The sequence below is a fragment of the Ambystoma mexicanum genome, chromosome 1q (genome assembly GCF_040938575.1).
Source record: "Ambystoma mexicanum isolate Mex_15411 chromosome 1q, UKY_AmexF1_1, whole genome shotgun sequence".
Lineage (NCBI taxonomy): Eukaryota > Metazoa > Chordata > Amphibia > Caudata > Ambystomatidae > Ambystoma > Ambystoma mexicanum.
This window is the reverse complement of record NC_090922.1, coordinates 926,496,083-926,515,463: the sequence shown is the minus strand read 5'-3', so window position 1 is coordinate 926,515,463 and position 19,381 is coordinate 926,496,083.

The window sequence follows — 19,381 nt, the reverse complement described above, 5'->3', positions numbered from 1 at the left end:
TATATGCACTTACTCTACCTGGGCAGACTGGTTATCGTTCAGAAATGAGGGCTCTGAATGTCTGTTGTTTTTCTCCCTTTTTGCCTCCCTCCTTGAGCGCTTTGAAACACTTGCCTTGTGTATAGGCGCTTTACAAATAAACATTACCATACCCTACCATTGCAACTAATCTTTTGGCTTTTTGCCCTAGAGGGTTGTATTCTTTCTGGTGTAATAGTAAACAGGGATTTGCCTTCAATTTGGTGACCCTACAGACATGATCCCAGCGCTCCCCGTACCTATGGAGGTATCCAGACAGCCTCTCCGGAAGGGCCACGCCCACCTACAGCGACCAGCCCTAAAAACGCATATCCCCAAGTGGCCCTGAGGAGCCATCTTTGCAGAATCCTGCCTGATCTTTGGCGTGGGGTGCGGCCTCAAGGAGAGGTGCATGCCGGTGTTGGAACCCTGTGAATGGAGGAGTTTGGGTGAACATGCGCATGCGAGTATAGCCTGCAAGGGATAACAAAGTAGGGTCGGATGTACTGAACCGTGTGAACAGTGTGAAGACACAGTGACTGAAATTGAGTGTGGCATATTTGTGGAGTGTGTTCATTTTTAGTTTTTTATTCATTTTTTAAGGTTATTAAGCGAAAGAAAAATGAAGAGAGGGAACCTCCCCGAGTGAGCGGGGAAGGTGGCGCCACATGCATTGTTTAAACAATGAGGAAAAACACAAGGATCAATACAGGAGCTGCGTATAATTAGAGAGCTCGGGAAGAGTAGTGATTGTTGTTTTAGCTTGTTTTGTTAGTGTATTTTATGGTGTAAGAAGAAGGGCCCCAGTGGGGCATGTATGTGTTGTGTGTGGGCATGTGAGAAGAGCGTGAGGTCTGGATGTATTTACAGAGCTCTAAATGGGATTAGATGGGTGGGGGAATTGAACCAACGATTTTGTATTGGGGTTTTTCTTGATGGCATTAAGCTGCCTTGTTGACGAAACTGAACTGTACAGCACAGCAGTAGCGGTGTAGCCCCAATACCAAACACACGGGAGAAATGACTATGGGGTAGAAACACCCTTAGAACACATGTACAAGGCCCTGACCTTATATTGTGAAAAGATTAAGAAGTATCACGATCAGTGGGTGTCTGAGAATAGAGGAGGGGGAATACTCTGATGCTGGCCAGATAAGGGATCTTTTGACAGAAGCATGTTGGAACATATGTCTACATTTCTGCCAGCAAAATATAAGGGGATACCGTTACAGAATAGAAGGAAAGTATTGAACCTCTGGAAAACGTTTAAGGACTCAGAGGATCCAAAGGGGGAAGGGGCAACACACGACAATAGTAATGATGCAGGCTCAGGAGAAAATGGGTAGAACATGGAAGGGAAAAAAGGAATTTATCCACTAGCAACTCGCCCTCCCATGATGCTGGCCCCCCAATAAAGTACAACACTGCCATTAGGTACAGCATCATTTGCGGGATTGTGTCCTCCATGGGGCGGGGCATATGTGACTGGGCAGCTTGTGGGTTTTGCATTTGTGCACGTGGGGTCGAGGATGCAACAGGGTATATGCCTGATTGATCTCATAGGTATAGAAGTTGGTATTTGAAGCTTTCCGTGTGGCTGGGGCTGTGGACAATAGTTGCCATATGGATTATATCCCGCCCCGGCCTGCTCCTACATTCTCTTGCAAAGTGCCCACATTTCCTGCAGCTCGAACCTTGTGAAGTCCACATACCACCACCTTGAGGTCCCATACCTCCAAATCCCCCCTTCCTCCTCTGAATCCCTGCTGCTGACCTCCTTGCTGCCACTCAGGCTGGGGAGTTGATGCCCCTCTTCCCATTATCCTTGTCCTCCTCCTCCTGGCGAAAACACAGCTATCCTCGCATCTGCAGGCACCTCTGTGCTCACTGTCATTTCTATCGGCACAGATGTGGGTGCCGTCCCTTCTACAGCTATTTTAGCTAACTTTTCCTGTACCAGTTTTGCTTCTTCTGCCTGTATCTGCTGTGCTGCTTCCTTTTTGCGCTCCCTAATTCTTTTACAATGTTGTATTATTATTGTCTGAATCCCCGGCCACCCTTTCGCTTCAATGCCCACCATTTTGTAGTGCCTTCTGCACCTCCTTGTGTAAGCCCCTTTTTAAAATGAAATAAAAGGAGGAACTGATCAGTCCCACTGGTCCTTCGTCTCCTCCCTCCACATCTCTTGAATTTTGATAATGTAGTGTGCGGGGTCCTCATACTCTTCCATAGGGTATTGTATTATGGACTGTAAGTCTGGGGTGTTGGGATATGTTCGCCATTGCACGTCCCATACTTGTGCCCTAATGTTGTTGAAAGATGCCCCATCATGTGCACTGTCGTCCAATTTCACACCAGGATATCCCACCTGATCCATATGTCCCTGGCCTGATCACCAACAATTGCCACAATCAAACCTTTCATATCCCCCACAGCTAGAGGAACGCCTGCCATTTGTTTTTCTAATTAGTAAATCCATTTGCCAGCCCCAGCCATAAAGGGCAGGAGTGCCTTGATCAAATTATTTTTATCCATTTGTGCCCAGGGCACATAATGTGCTCTCCCCAGACCTTTGTGTAATAGTGGCATCCGCATGCCCATCCCGTTCCCTTCCTTCCATCCAACACTTACTTGTTTCCTAGTGACTGGCACTCAGCCATATCTATTCCTCAATCACTGCCCCCAAAAGACCTCCACTCGCAGTGTTATATCTGGTGCCCGTTGTCCCTCCTCTTCATCATCCTCAACCTCATCTCTTTTGTCCCATTCATCCTCCCTCATCTCTCTGTCTGTTTCTCTATCGAACCTCACTGTCCCATATTCCATGCTCCCTGCTCGCCCGCCCTCACCCTCTGTTGTCTCGACATGCACATCCTTTATGGCCGTACTATCCAATCTAAATAAGATGTCTCCCGCCATCCATTCATCTAGGCCACTCCCCTTCACCCTTCTCTCACTCTGTGCTGTTCTCAATTGCGCCATCTCTACTTGCGCCACTTCCAGCGACGACTCTAACTCCTTCTGCCCCTTACAGTCTTGAGGTGGGGCAGTAATTGGGGAGGAAATGTATGGTGGTGGCACAGCAGTGACTGGGTTGAGCACATAGGTCAGGTTAGTGTATCCCATGGCTGGGCAACAGCTAATTGATATAACCCCTTATGTTCTGTTGAAGCTCTGCCCCCTCTATTACGGTGGCCCCTCCATGGGTGTCCCGCACCCCTCCCTCATCAGATTCTCCATCATCTCCCAAAGGTCTAAAATCTCCTTCCTCTTCTGCAGTTGCTTGCCTTTGTACCTCACTGCTAAAATTGTGATCAGGTGTTTTAGCACTCCCCTATTGTGGGTGCCCTGCTCTGGGCAGGAGCGGGGCATCCCCACCTAGTGTCTCTACCACCCATAGGTTGTGGTACTTTTCAATCTTGTCCATGTACAATGGTAGCGCACTATACATGTATTCTAAAGGATCCCTCCTCCCATTTTACCAAATAACTTGCTCCGATCTCCCAAGCTTACACTCATGTGCTACACATGCTGCAGTTGTCAAAGTCAAAACCAATCTTCTGTCCCCTCCTCCCCGTTACCCCTGTTAAGGTTCCCTTCCCTTCATGCACACTCAATACCACACTGCACTCACTCAATATACTTCCTGTCTCTGCCCCTTCTGCAGCCACCCCCCCTCCCTCCTTCTCTGCCTTTCCCCCTTTCTCTGCAGACGAGGTTTCTAGACAAGTCCAATCTATGAAAGTCTCATCGGAACAGGTTCACCCCTGCTCCTCCAAAACTATCAAGGACCACATCGACTCCCTGGCTCCTGCCCTGGCTGACTTCTGCAATCACTCCTTAGCCACTGGAGTCTTCCCATCCCCCCTGAAGCACTCCCTTGTGCACCCACTTCTTAAGAAACCCTCTGCCGACCCCTCCTGCCCGGCTAACTATCACCCAATCTCCATCACTCCCTTCCTGGGCAAGCTCCTAGAGAAACTGGCCATCTCCCAGCTTAATCTCCACACTGAATCTGTTGGTTGTCTTCATGACCATCAGTCTGGCTTCAGAGCTGCCAGAAGCACGGAAAATGCTCTCCTGAACATCCGTGAAGACCTGCTCTCCAACCTCGACTCTAACACCCTGTGCGTCCTCATCTTGCTTGATCTCTCTTTTGCCTTTGATGCTGTCAACCATGCCATCCTGCTCAATCGTCTCCGTGATAACCTGGGTATCATTGGTCAGGCTCTGGTGTTTCTGACTTCTTTCCTTTCCGACCGACCCTCCCAGGTCCAACTTCGGTCCTTCCTCTCTGATATCTTCTTCTCTACCTGTGGTGTCCCCCAGGGATCTAACCTCTCTCCCTGGCTCTTCAACCAATACCTGGCACTCCTTGCCCACTGCATCGCCGCTCTTTGTCCCAATTTCCAGTGCTATGCGGATGATACCCAGCTCATTTTCAGGCTACCCTCGGCCTCCTCCTCTCCTTCATTCATCTCTGACTGCCTGTCTGCCATCCAGGAGTGGTGTATGGCCAATGACCTCTGCCTTAATGCCAGTAAGACTGAGATTCTACTCATCGGCACACACACTTCCTCCTTCCCTGCAGCTCTCTGGCCGGCCTCTCTTGACCCTCTTCCTGCTCCCACCTGCAAGGCTAAAAACCTCGGTGTCATCTTCGACTCCACACTCTCCTTCTCTCCTCATATCTCCGACGTCTCTAAGAAGTCACACTACCAGCTACACCTCCTCAGAGGTATTCTTCCTTTCCTCTCCTTCCCCCCAGAAGCTCACTGTCTCCAGAGCCCTGGTTATCTCTAGGCTGGACTAATGTAACAGCCTCTATCTAAATCTGCCTGCTTCCTCTCTCTGCCCTCTGGAATTTATCCAGAACAGGACTGTGAGACTTATCCTTGGCCTCAAGCCCAGGGATCGTATCTCTCCAGGACTGAAATCTCTGCAATGGCTCCCAGTGGCCGCGAGGAAGTTCAAAACCCTATGCATTGTCCACAAGGCCTTCTGGGGCCTGGGGCCGCAATACCTTCAACTCTCTCTTCCTAAATATCTTCCTTCTCGAGCTCTTCGGTCATCCTCCTCAAACTCCCTCAGGGTCAGTCGCCTCTCCAAGCAACAAGTTGGTGGTAGATCTCTCTCTTCGGCAGGGGCCTCCCTCTGGAACAGCCTCCCTGCCTCCCTGAAACTCGAGGAGAACCATTTCCGGAAGCACCTCAAAACCTTCCTCTTTGCTTCTTCTTTCTCTCCCCTTCTCCCCTGCTGAATTCCTGGCTGAAACTGCACTGGTTACCTGGACACCCTTTCTGTTCTCGGGCCCAGGCCCCTGCCAGTTGCGCACCTGCACTGCCCCCCTGGTAACCCCTGCACCTGGGTACTGGTTCTGTATCCCTACAGTCCCCTTACCAGCACTTATGCCTGCACTTACCTCGCACTTGCCACCAGTTGGCCTTTCTATTTATCTTATTTATTCTTCTATCCTATGTACTGCACTTTCCCCTCTCCCTTCCCCCTCGCACTTTTCCCTTTCCCCTCCCATGCACTTGCGCGATCTGAATGACACCTGGCCTTGTAGGATCGTTGTCTGTCTTCCCTTTGTTCCCCCTCCCTGCCTCGTCACACCTTGAAACACTTGTGTATAGGCGCGTTATAAATGCCTTATCATATCATACTTAAAATGCCATACCAACAATTACCCACTTTGAGTCTCCACTCCTCACAAATAATATTTAAAAAACATTGCAATACACTGCAACAACAGGCTAAAATTACAAACTAAAACAACAAATATTACTATATCCAAGCCCACTAATTATGCAGAGCTCCTACTTGTTTACCTCAGTGTCACTAAACAAATTGAACCATCATCTCACCTCACTCAGGAAGGCTCCCTAAACTCCTTTATTTTCCTTCCTTATTATTCCTCTTAATGTGTCCTTAAAAAGTAAAAGAATTCTCTTGTACCACACAATCAAACACACACTTCTGTCATTCGCACAATCCCTGTTTTATACACACATACACACATCGTTCCCTACTTGTTATCACTTGCAAGGGTATACTCACATATGCGTGTTCACCCGAACTCCTCCATCATGGGGTCCCAACAATGGCCTGCACTCTCCCCGGAGCCGTGCCCCACTTCAAAGAGCAGACAGGAATTTTGTAAAAACTGCACCTGCACACTTCTGGGATTGACGCATCTGGGACTGGCCGCTGCAGGTGGGTGCGGCCCCTTCGGAGAAGCGGCCTGGAAGCCTCCGTTGGCACAGGGATCGTGGAATCACATTGGGGGTCACCAAATGAAGGCAAGCCCCTGCACACTCACACCAGAAAAAATACAACCCACTAGGGAAAAAGGCCCAAGACTGCTTGCAAGGATAACAAAACAGAAGTGCATCAGCAAAGAACTCTGCTGCCGCCGAACGTTCTGCCAAATTAGGGGTGTTCAGTAAACTAAAAGGGCACCTGGCATCATCTATGTCATCATTAGATACAGTGGAAACCCTGCAAGGCTGGTTGGCATGACCGTATACATGGGCGGCCCACTCCATAAGGGATGCTAGGCCATTGGTCCCAGCCTTCTTGTCCATCTCTGTCCATGTGGGTGCTGCTGGGCTTGTCATCTGCAGTAGAACAGGGCCTAATAAGCAATTAGTTACTTTGAAAACAATGCTACTCTATCACTGTAATGGTGCACCTGGCAGACATAGATATGGGGCCAAGGGGAGAGCCGAGGTCATACTAACTTGCATACTTCACTCATTCCCATGTGCATCAGCAACCTCCCACGGTCTTCTACCTTCATTTTGGGCTATAATTTCATCCCTTCCCGGCACCTCGCAGCATAAATCATGTGACCCAAATGTGAAGGTGAGATAGCCTTGCTTTCGTAGCCTTATTGGATAGGCTCATTAAGGCACTACAACTCCCAGTGGGCATAGCGGTCGTGAAATGCGCCGCCCACACGAAAGGGACAGATTTTATCTCAAGAGGAAATCAAGCAGCAGACACGGAAGCCAAACATGTTGCGACCAAAGACGAAATAGTAAGGAATGTGGAAATAACTGATGTGCATGAGAGAATGATTGTTGCACGAAGTGAACCTGAAGGTTATAGTGATATGGAGCTCTAAGGGCAGGTACAACAGGAGGAGAAAACCCTTTGGAAGCAGCAAGGGTATTCTTTAAACCCCTACAAGAGCTTGTGGCGACAAGACAGCACTGGTAAACCGGTGATGCCTATAGCCCTATAGAAAATAGCATTGGAACAGTTACACTACCCAGCACACATGACAAAAGAGAATCTAGCAGCGACCATTGCCGAAGACTGGTTTATACCGAACTTGGCAGAGCATGTTGCATCTTTTATGGTGAACTGTATAATCTGCCAACAGTTCACAGCTGCTCATACACTACGTGAAATGAGAGGAGTCATCCCAAGGCCCAATGGACCTTTTCAGCACTTGCATGTCGATTATGTCGATATGATTCAAGTATGTAACGGGTACAGGTATCTAATTGTTGTGGTGTGTCCATTCTCTAGATGGGTAGAAGCAGGTCCATGTACACACCCAGACTCTACCTGTGCGGCCACATTTCTGGTAAGGGAGGTATTTCCCAGATGGGGAGTATGTGAGGTCATGAGATCAGATAATGGTCCTCACTTTGTTAATGCAGTATTTGAACAGATTAGTTTGTTGCTTGGTATAATTCTTTGGCTTTTCATCCTCAAGGAAATGGGCTATGCGAGAAGCTCAACGGCTTGTTAAAGGAAAGGATAGCCAAGTTGAAGCTTACTCTAAAGAAGGGATGTCTACACTGCCATCCACTGGCACTGTATGCATTCAGAAACCTGCCTGGTTCTGACCACCATCTTATGCCGCATGAGATTGTGACAGGCAGAAGGATGCACACGCCATTGACACCCCGAGATAGAGCTAGATGTGATGCTCAGTCAACAGGGGAAGTGTTAGGATCAGAAATGCAAAATTACTTGAATTACATGACATCTTGTTTTACTGCAATTTCAGGACAGCTGCAGAGACGACAAAAAGGGGGCAGGGCAGCACAAAACACAGAAGGAAATAATACAACAGACCAAGTTCAGGGTTTACGTGTTCCACAACTGTTCCCTGGGGACACGGTCCTGGTGAGAAACCACACGAGAAAAAAGTGGGACGAGCCAAGGTTCATCTGTCCCTTCAGAGTGGAGGACGTCACTCCCTGTGCAGTCAAGTTACAGGGAAGAAGAGCTTGGATCTTCTTGGGTGACTTCAAGCCATAGAATAGAGAAGAGCCTCTGCTCTCACCCCAATGTGAAGAGACTACAGACAGCGGGGAAGAACCACAGCACGTGCAGACGAGATCCATGACGAGGAAGAAGGACTTTTGTGCAAAGTTGTGGCTTAATTTTGGACATTTCCTCTGAGCAAAAAAGGGGATAAGGACATGCACATGGACACTCTGTGAATCCTAGTTGCCGGGTGAAGAAGAAAATTACACATACAAGCCACAGCATAGTCTCTTGACTTTGAACTTTCGACTGAGGCACACTGAAGCCTTCATAAGAAAAGGATTTGCCAAATTTTGATCGGGGGCACATACATTGAAAGAAAGTACAGTTTCCAGACTCTTTAAACACAGAGACTTTATTCAGACTCACTTATGATGTCGCACAGAAGGGACATCACTAAAGACGTCTTCATCTATTTCGAGTTAGTATTGAGATCGTACCCATCGTTAGTGGGAAGACTCACTAACATCACAGAATTTCTTCAAGATCCTGAAAACAAAAAGACAATAAGGAGGCTGCTCACTGTGATTGCTGAGCAGTTCCTTTTGCTTCTGGAATACAGGGAGGACAAGACAAATGTCCCTGTCACCAGAAGATAGCAGATTAGCGAGCAATGTATTTTTCCGCCTGATTGAGGACTTTCCAGAGCTTGTGTGGAGACCGGCCAGTGTTGACGTCCTCACTTTCATCAGAGACCCAGCGAACTCTACACAGATGAGCATGCTCCTAGATGGTATTGTGATGCAGGTCGAACTTTCTAATCATCATCAGAATTTCCAGAGAAGATTGTAAACTTTCCGACGAGGGACAGATCGTGAAAGTGTTGCCAGATACTTCACTCTTGTGTATACTGACAAGGACACAACATGTCCTCTGGAGTGAAACAGAGGCATTGACTGGGAGCTTGTTTATTTTGAACACGCACATTAAAGACTTGCTGAACTTATTACTTTAATTGTCATTTTCATATACAGAAAATAGAACTGTTTCCAGAGGCAAGAGACAATCTATTATTCAGGCAAAGAAGGACAATTGTTCCAGTATCTGCAACCTACGAGCAGAGACAGCAGAATCCAGAGATAACGACATTACCTAGAATGTATAAAAGAGTAATCTTGTCATCCCACAGGAGGAGAGGCGCTCATATTGTCCCGGAACTAAGTGTTGTAGGTTAACCTATAGAGGAATCATGTACCTATGCATTGTATTCATTATTATTTTACTGTCACTGACGATTCGAACTGCATTTTTTATTGGTGCACAAAGTGTTCTGAGTCCGGTGCACCCACCTTATGATGTACGCATGAATCCCATGAAGGCACCCAGCCCTTACATAGTCATTCCAGTCCCTAGAAGGTCTGACAGAGGAATGAGTGAACTTGAAATGGATGTGATTAGCAGTGACACACACACTTTTGGTAACAAGCAAGTTGAAAAGCCGGAGACAGGGTCAGCAGAGCAAGCACGAGAAAAGGTTAATGAAAGACAAACACACGCAAACGATGATTGAGCCATCAATACACATACACATACACCAGGTCTATGTCAATAACTGCAGAACCACAGTCCAAAGAATGGGAGAAGTTTGGACAACCTATGATGAGAAGCTCCACACCAAGAGCTTTTAAAGAGACAAGAGGAGTTGGAGAATAAACAAACAGAGATAGCATTGACAAGTACCCCCAATCCAGCAATGAAAGGGGCAAATGAACAGAAGCCATAGGCATGCTGACAAATCTACAGAATCAAATGATAGACGAAGTTGATGATGACAGTTGGTTTGGATCACTGTTCTCATGGGTTCCGCAATGGATGGCAGATGCATTCAAATTCCTAGGAGCCCTGCTAATGATGATATTGCTTGGATTCTGTGTTATCAAGATAATAATATCTCAGTGCCAGAAAACTGCAAAAAAGGCTATAGGGATGAAGATCATGATTGATGTCAAGTCAGGATGGAAGCCTAAGGACCTGACTGATAAAGAAATAAGAGACTTTGTGAAAGCCAGCATTTATGCACCAGAAGGAACATAGTTTCGATATCCAAGGAAACATAGAAATTATGAGGGAAGATGGATCTATTGTAGTCCAAGTATACAATGTCAACTAATGACTTGGAACAAAGATGAGCATGTAAGAACAGCAGGAAGCTTGAAGGGAGTCCTAAAAATATGGACCTCAAAGAGATATTTCTTCAGACCTCTATGTGTGGATCCAGAGGATGAAGTAAAAGTGGATCCAGAGGATGAAGTAAAGGTGGATACAAAGGAAGAAGTGAAAGTGGTCAATGAATTGCCTAGAGGGGGGGAGTTTAGAGGAGGTGCCAAGCTCAACTCACACTCAAACCACCCATTTTGAAGTGCCAGGAACATTCACGCTGAAATATGTGACGTATGATGAGCAAATAAACCAGCAGAGAGCTGCAGTTGGGCTCTGTCCAGTACCTATCAGAAGAACAGCACCTGTTGAAGTACCGACACCTAAGAAAACCTGGAAAGTAAGGTACCCATTGAGACAACCATATCGACACATGAGACAGAATGACGATTGTCAGAATACAATACCTAAAGAAGCTAAAGGAAGACGAATGGTGAAGTCATAAGAACCCAGACTGACTCACATATAGAAGATATGATGACCTGTGAATGATGAAAAGAGACGAAACACGATGGATAAGTGACATCCTGAGCCTAAAATGAAATAATTGATGTCAAGATGTCAGAAATTATGCCATATGCGCGATGAAGATATTCAGTTAGTTTAAACGTGTACATATGCAACGTAACCGCAAGAAGCACATGCTAAGTAGTAAGATAGATTGCGGCAAGCACCACCTATACATATATCTACCTCAAAGAGCACTTTATATAGGTATACTTCCACTATGCACAAGAGCAGAATCAACCAAAGGTTACTAAAGGTCTCAAGAGGAGAGTTTTGCAGCAAACAAATCGAGAATTAAAGACGAAGAGAAACTCAGACGAAGGTAATCATGCCAAGAAGCCAAGGTCGTATCGGCTGAAAAAGACCAACAGTGGATACAATTAATGAGAAGAAGAACAGAGTATCCTGTGCAGAAAGGTCAAGATAAGCCACAGATGGCAGACTACTGGCAGAATTAAATCAAATACACGAAATTGCATGAAGAATAAGACGATTTCAAGGTGTCGGAATCACGTGACCAGACCAGCAGGAAGGGATGAAACTTTCACACCTACGCATGGACCTTTGCAATGCACAGATGCCTTAACTTTCCCAGACCAAGAAGCAGACTTGAGGCGAACCACAAAGATATAATTGACACAAGACCACTGAAGTGATGATTAATTGTAGCAATAATTGGAGGGAAGCTGAGGTGCAGAAGAACTCCCTGCACCTGGCCGGCTATTCTGCACGCTGCTAAGCAAGTGGAAAAGTATGAGTGGTGTTGATGCCAACTCAATCATAGTGGACCATGTAATCTAGGGTCCTATAGTTAGTAGAACCAATGAGACGTCGTACTTTTAGTGACGTTTACAGTAGCCATTTTGAAGGAAGGGCTTAGTTGCCCCACCTGACATTGTTTATCCAATTCCCTCTCCCCGTTACCATATACAGATATAGTGCCTATATTAAAGTTACCTTCCTAGAACCAATGAAGTTGCATGATAAGTTTTGAGAGTTACATGTCAGTGATAATGAGTTTTTGGTATAAATACTATGTTTTTCTGAAATTAATTGGAGTTGAAACAAGAAGGCAGATCGAGCAATTGCTGATATTCATGAACTCCCTGTTTTTTTGTACTTGTCATTAAACGGACTCCCTTTGCCAAACTATTGAGTTGTCATTGATTTGGTGCAAGACTACGAATCTGCATCCCCATCCATCTCAAGGGAGCTGCTACTCAACTTAAAGTGCTGTTTGGAAACCCCCAGTCCTATGGGCCAGCTGAGGTCCATCGAACACAAATGGGCCGTTGAAACGAGGTTTGTGCCACTTTCCTGAAAAATTGCGGATTAAGACCGCATCTCCAGGGAATAATTTGGGAACACAAAGTTTTTCAATTCCACTTGTTGAAGCACCTCCTTCTGTGTTTTGCACTGCCCCAAACCCTTTTCGCTGTAGCTGACCTGAAATGACAGAGATGATTGAAGTCATACAAATAAGATAGTCACGTAGCTCGTTTCCTAACAGTTCTGATGTTGGCTGGGCATCACTTCTAAATCTGGATGGAGGTGTGAGGGGTGTCCTCATTCGCCTCCCTGTCACTATTTCATGGGGGGTGAGATGGTGGTCTGAACCTGGTTGGTTCCTCAATGCATATAATGCCAGTGGTAGGCATTGCAACCACTCTTTCTTCAAGGTAAGCTTCAACTTAGCTATTATTTTTTAAGTAAGCCATTGAGCCTCTCACAGATCCCATTTCCGTGTGGATGATAAGCCGAAGAAAACTTGTGCTTTAAACCAAGCAACAAGCTAATTTGTTCAAAGGTCTGGTTTACAAAATGAGGACCATTATCTGATCTCAATACTTCACATATTCCCCATCTAGGAAACACTTCCCGCACTAAGATTTTGCTGCACAGGTAGAGTCTGGGTATGTACATGGACCAGCCTTAATCCATCGTGAAAAAGGACAAACTACTACAATCATGCATCTACACCCATTACATACTTGCAGCATATCGATATAGTCGATATGCAAATACTGAAGGGGGTCATTGGGTCTCGTGATAACGCCCCTAATTGTTCGCAGTGTGTGCCCAGCAATGAACTTTTGACAAATGATGCAATTCACTTCATAGAATGCAATGTGTTCTAACAAATTTGGTACGAATGATTCCTCTGCAATAGTTGCAGCGAGGTTCTCTCTAGTTGTATGCGCAGGGTAGTGTAGCTGTTCCAACGCCACCCTTAATAAGGCTACAGGCATCACCGGTTTACCAGTGCTGTCTTGTTGCCACAATGCTTCAGAGGGGTTTAAAGAACACCCTCTTTGCATCCACAAATCCTTCTCATCTTGAGGTGCTTCCCCCTGGACCTCTATTAATTGTGTCTTCAAACAATTATTATAGCACTCAGACACACTCATCATTACTACCATGCTTTCATTTACATCAGGCGTATCAAATGACATAACATTTTCTGAACATGCAGCGAGTTTGGCTTCATCGTCTGCTGCTTGATTTCCACGTGAGATAAAGTCTGTCCATATAGTATGAGCTGCGCATTTAACGACTGCGACTCCTACTGGGATTTGTAGTGCCTTAATAAGCCTGTCCAATAAGGCGGCATGATGCACTGGAGTGCCGACCGCTCCGAGGTAGCCCCTCCTTTTCCAACGTGCTAGCCCTGCGTGCACAGTTGACATCACATAGGCAGAGTTGCTGTACACTGTTACTTCCTGGTCTGCATGATTCTCGAGCGCGACTATCAGCGCCACTAACTCTGCAGCCTGTGCTGAATAGTGAGATGGTAGTCGAGCACTTACCATCTTCTAAAACTCCTAATTGGCCCTGTGCTTTACCACAGCGGCACCCGTGTACCTTTGTCCATCATTTTGATCTATCCTTCAAGAACCGTCAATAAAAACAATTTCTCCACTTGTCAAGGCCTTTTCCTTTATCCTAGGGATTTCATCATAGAACTCTTCATAGTTCGAACAGTCATGCGCATGCTCATCCTCTGCCAGCTATAAACATGGCAGGATTCACTATTCTACATCAAACTATTTTAATCGCTGGATTCGATATGACCACCTCATAGGCTGAAGCCCTTTGAGAAGTCAACGTTCCATTGGGTTTCTCCAAAATGGCAAATAATGCATGCTCAACAAATAACGTCATGGAGCATCCCATCACTATGCTTGCAGCCTTGTCTATGGTGAATGCGATGGCTGCCAAAGATTGTTCACACGGAAAATGACCTTTCATTACTAGGTCTAAAATCCCACTGTAATATGCAAGGGGCTTGTACCCCAATGTGGTTCTCTGCGTAAGGACGGCTGTCATAAAAGTACCATCCGTATGCAAGAATAAAAATAATTCCTCAGCATAATTAGTAATCCCTAAAACTGGAGCTGTGCAAATTGCTTTTTTTTAATTCATCAAACCCTTCTTCCATCTCCTCAGTCCAGACAATGTTCTCCTGCGTTGTCTGTGCTTTCTTTAAAGCCTGTAATAAAGGCCTTATATATGAGCTATAGTCAAAAACTTATGCTATGACATAATTAAATAATCCCAAAAATCTTTGCATATGCTTTACTGTTTTTAAAATAGCTTCAGCTCTTTCAGGAGTAACCTTCTTTCCTTCATGTGAAATCAATTAGCCTATATACAACACTTCTTGTTGACAATACTGTAACTTCTCTTTGTCAACTTCATATCCTTTGTCAGCAAGTGTAATCATCAGCTGAACAGAATCACGTTTACACTCTTCCTCTGAAGTGCTGCAAACTAAAATCTCATCGACGTATTGCAACACAACACTTTCTAAATCAATATTGCTTAAGTCCATCTGAAGGACTCTTAAAAATTGATGGAGACTCACAATACCCTTGAGGTAAACGAGTGCTTTTTGACTTAGTTTGTCTAAAGGTAAATGTTGTCAAATCCAAAGGTAAATGTTGTCAAATCCTGAGAGTCATTGTGCAATGAGATTGATAAAAACGCATTTTTCAAGTCAATCACTGTAAAATATCGTAACTCAACCGGTATGTTATATATGATTGTGGCAGGATTAGGAACTAGAGGGAACTTGGCCTCTACAATCTGGTTAATTGGCCTTAAGTCTTGAATTAGCCTCCACAACCCCCCTTTTGGATTTCTTGATAGGGTACACTGACGTATTACACAGTGACTCTGACTTCACCAAGATGCCTTGATCCATCATGGCGGAAATTGTCTTAACAATTCCTTCATCTGCCTCTCGAGACATAGGATACTGTCGTACTCTAGGTAAAATTGCTCTTGGTTTCAAGTTAATCTTCACTTTCGAACCCCCTTCAACAGGCCTACATCATAGGGGCCTGTGGTCCACAATGAAACTGCCATATCTTCATCAAAATACTCAGGACGCTTTTGTGCTATCATCATTTTCTGAGGAACTTCTCGTTTGATTGCTCTTACCCAGTAAGTAATGATCATTTTGAATACTACTTCTTCATCAGATTGATGAGTATATATTTAGAGATCATTCCGTGATATCAATTAATCTGTAACCCTCCCCGATGGCGATAACTGTGCACCATCGTCTGCCGTCATCATCATTTCCATCAAGCAAAGCCATCTCTGCTCGCACTACGGCTGCTTGCAGCTCAAAGGGAAAAACATGTCCCTCTTCTTCATCCATGGGTATCCTCGGTCTAAATAAAAACTCATCAGGTATTCTCATAGTTCTGCCTACTAGGCCTGGTAACCAGGTCAACAGAAGGCGTACTTCATAATGAAAGACTTCAGGTTCCAACGGAACTGCTCACATGGTCACTTGTCCTGAAAATGCCATAATAAATTCACTCACATTTAAGTAATGCATTCCTGGTGTTGAGCACACTATGCCTTCATCAGTAAACGAATTTGTCATATTCAATGTTGTCTTTAAATCTTGACCCAATATATTGACAGGTGTCTGCCTTGAATATAGCAATGGCACCGACATGTCATACTCTCCTATAGAGACTGGTAATTCTTCAGTAAAAGGAACTCTGCTTGTAGCTCCTGTGAAAACTTGAGTATTCATGGCATTGCCAGACATTAAAAATGTACCATCTCATATACATGAGTGTGTTGTACCCTTGTCTACTAAAAACAAAAAACGTTTGCGTGACGTCTACCCTCGGTTCTGCATGAGGATTCGGCATCACGGATAGTATCGAACACATCAGGTCTTCCAGTGAGCTGTTCCTATTGTGGCTACAGCCTTATTCCTGTGCCTGTAAAAGGATTCCCTCCCTCGACAGTGACACCCCCTATTCTAGGAGTCATTAACTATCCTGTACTTGTATTTTGTTGAAACTGCATAGGTGAATGCTGCGATTGCCCTTGTGATGGATTCACTGCTGCCTGTTGTGTCTGCAACCCTTGCTGAATTCTCAGCGCTTGTTCCTGTTGCATTGGATGATTCTGAGCAAACCTGTCACCACTCTGCTGTGAATACGCAGGCGGGTTTGAAGTGCCCCCTCTTGAAAATTGCCCATCCTCTATGAGCCCTTGACTTCTACATACACGAGCAAAATGCCTGGTCATTCCACATGCCCAACATATAGGAGGAGGTCTCCTAACCTGCCTAGCCTGCATATTTTGACTATCATTTTGCTGTTTTGAAACTCACCCTGATTATTCTGGAAGCTTCCCTGATTATTCTGCCCATTCCCTTGGTTATTCTGAAAGCCTCTTCCTCAAAATCCTCCTCTCCCTCTTGGTGTGAATCCATTATTGCCTTGATTGAATTGCCTTTGATTATTCATTTGCAGCATATTTGCTGTCTGCTGTGAGTTCGACCCATCACTGCTAGTCAACATTGCCCCTTCAATGGCATACTTAGAGAATTTTTTCTGTACTAACTTTGCCTCTTACCTTTCCTGATGTCATCTTTCTTGCGATTCTTTTCTTGCAGGAGACTGCAATAGTGTGCGATGGTCAGCTGAATCTCTGACCACGGTTTTGCTTCCATACCCACTAACCTCTTGAGCTGCTTCTGTACTGGGTCTGGCAGCCCTTGGCATAATATATGATAAAACACAGGTATAGATTTTCCCCAAGCTTCACTTGTCTCCAAGGCCCACTGCTCTTGGAAATTTTTAATGTAAACAAGCGGTCATCCCCTTCCTGCATCTTTTTTGTCATTATAGCTCCCATATTGGACGTGTCTGGATATAGTACTCTAAGCACTTCCTAGACTGCCACTCTACAGTTATTGAATGGTGCTCCGTCATGAGCAGTGTTAACCGTAGTAACACCTGCATACCCTGCCCCTGACTAAACATCATCAGCTCTTTCTCCAAGAATGGTGATCAGAATACTCTTAATGTCCCCTATAGCCAATGTGTTTCCTCCCGTCATCTTCTCTAATTAATGTATCCATTTCCCAGTGCCAGAAGTTAAACTTGGGAGCTTACACCTTAAATTATCCTTGTCCATCTGGGACCACGGTATATACTGTGATCTGCCCACCCCCCTTTCTCTAGCAAGGGAAACTGTGAAACCCCAAACTCATTCTCTTTTCTCATCGTCTGTCTGTCCATCGTAGGGACAATATTCCTGCACCGCTTTCATCCTGGCAGTGCTCACATAAGGTGGTGACTCTCCCCTCTCACCATGGGGTTGCCCTTTAGGTCGGGCTAGCCGCCCGAGATATAGGTAGGTCTAAATCCGACCATGTTACTTCCTTATTCATCGAGAAACATCCCTCAGGACCACATGCATCACCTCTTTCTTCCCCATGGAAGGTGTCTCTATCTTTGTCTGACATCTCTTGTTCCCAACATGTATAACTTCTCTCCTCTTCATTTCTGTCCAGTGTTAATCTATCTAAAGATAATTCCTTATGCCTCGTACTACATGAGGCTCCCTCTGTATCATACAACGGTGTGCTCTCAAGTCAATATTTTTTCCCTTCCCATGTGATTCTTTCTGAGTTTCCATGTCATGATAAACTTTATTGATCACTTCCCCAATGCTCTTAGAGTCAAACTCGTCTTCCAGATTTGCTCTAGATGGACCTGGTAATGACTCGTATTCTGGGAAGAACTCCTCTATATCCTCCCATACTACTTCGGGATCGGGATTCCTTAATTCCTTCTCTAGGTGATCAAGATCACATGCTCTTTGTCTTCTTTTACGTTCTATATCATCATCAAGCTCTCTTTGTTTCCTTGCTTCCTCCCTCACCTGTCTTCCTCCTTTTTCTTTATATCCCGTCTTTCGTTCGCCCTCCGTTTCTCCTCATCCTTTCATCTTTGTATTCTCTTATCCCTTAAATTTTGCTCTTCCTCTTCTATTTTCTTCCTTTCCAACTTTTCCTGCTCTTCGATTACCCTCTGTCTATTATCTTGTTTTTGTTGTTCCTCTGCTCTTTCCTGTTTTTTCAATTGCTCATCCTGGTATAACTGCTCCCGTTGTTTTCTATCCTTCCTTTTTGCTACTTCTTCTCTGAATCGTTCCTCTCTTTCTTTATCTTTTTTATCTTGCTTATCTTGATCCTTCCTTTGCCTTACATCCTTGATGCCTTTACCATCGAGTTTGAGCAAAATCTGACCGCCCATCCATTCATTCTGTAGAAGTGCTAACTCGTCAGTTTTATCTCTTTCTCCCTTCCATCTCGTTAGTTCTCTTCCTATGTCTAGGGATGTGCTTGCTTGATCACTTCTCTCCTTGTCGCATCTCTCCTTGTCCCTCGGGACCTTAGAGATTACATCTCTCTCAGTATTTTTCTCCGGACCCTCGTCACTGCTTTGCACAGGTGACTCATATGCCGGGTTGATATACCCTGTTGCTGCCTTAAACTCCCTTAATGGGTATAACTCATCGTCTTTCTTACTTTCGCCTTCTAGTCCAGGTGGGGCGGGTGGAGCAGAGGGCTCCTCTCCCCCCTCTTTGCATACATTAAGTATCCAATCTACAGGAGCCTGCTCATCTTACTCCTTTTGGTACATTTTCCAAAGCTCTAAGCTCGCTAGCAGCTTGTCTAGCTTTTTTCCCGTATATGCAATGATGTGTAGAGGAGGAGTCAAGCACCCCCACTCCAACTGCGCCACCTACATTGCCTGAAACATATGAACCAAAGTATGTGACGTATACTGAACAGTCAAACCAGCAAAGAGAAGAGCGTGGACCTCTGTGGAGTACCCATAAGAATACCTATACCTAAGAGGATATGGGAGGTAAAGTACCCATTGAGTAAACCATACTTGCATCCAAGACAATATGATGGCCATTTGAACGAAATTCTTGAAGAAACAGAGAAACTAAATGGCAAAGAGGAATGGTGACATCATACAAAGTTGAATCGACACACATATAGAAAGATAATCAGACCAGAGAGGCAGACGATTTATAAAGAACAAAGAAGTACCAAGGATAAGTGACATCTTGGGAT